Here is a 778-nt window from a genome sequence, read left to right on the forward strand (position 1 = left end):
TCCTTCGTCGCTGCGCTGTGACGTATGCAGCCGACAAATTCGACCTTCAGAGGACCCGTCCTGCCGTTTTGGACACAGCCTTTGTCTCCACTGGTTTTATAATGGGTTCCAGGGACCACCAGCAGCATTTGATTAGAAGACCTCAAAGTCCTGGATGGACAGAGAGGCCTCAGAAGGTCCAGGATGTATTTGGGGGCCTGACCATGAAGTGCTCTGAAAGTTAAAACTAAAACTTTAAAACGACTCCTCAAAGCCACAGGGAGCCAGTGCAGAGAGAGCTTATAATATTATATATTTTTATATTTCTACATTCTCCTCTGTCAACACGTTTCATTTAAAACATCAGACGTTTTCCAAAGTTAAAGTTCTAATATTGACTTTCAGCTCAGTCCTCTCCTCAGGTCCCATTAATAATCTGCAGCTACAGGATGTCCCTGAGCTAAACTGTCATCTTTATTAGAATAATATTTAGTATAGTTAGTTTAAAACATTACAAATATAAAGATGTTTATTTATACAGTTTATCTGCAGATATTGGGCTTAGTTACTCTAAGTGAAAATTTATTTAAGATGTACTTTTATTTTAAGCAATCAGGAGTTTTCATGTGTCAAACAGCTTGTTGAACAGATGTTCAGATCAACAGATCCCTTCAAAATAAAACTGTTGCAGTAGATCCAGGTTCTTGTTCTGGTGAACTAAACAATGATTTAAACAAAGACCCTCCTCTGTAAACAACGATTTAAACAAAGACCCTCCTCTGTAAACAACGATTTAAAC

Source organism: Austrofundulus limnaeus, unplaced genomic scaffold, assembly GCF_001266775.1.
Source record: "Austrofundulus limnaeus strain Quisiro unplaced genomic scaffold, Austrofundulus_limnaeus-1.0 Scaffold1103, whole genome shotgun sequence".
Lineage (NCBI taxonomy): Eukaryota > Metazoa > Chordata > Actinopteri > Cyprinodontiformes > Rivulidae > Austrofundulus > Austrofundulus limnaeus.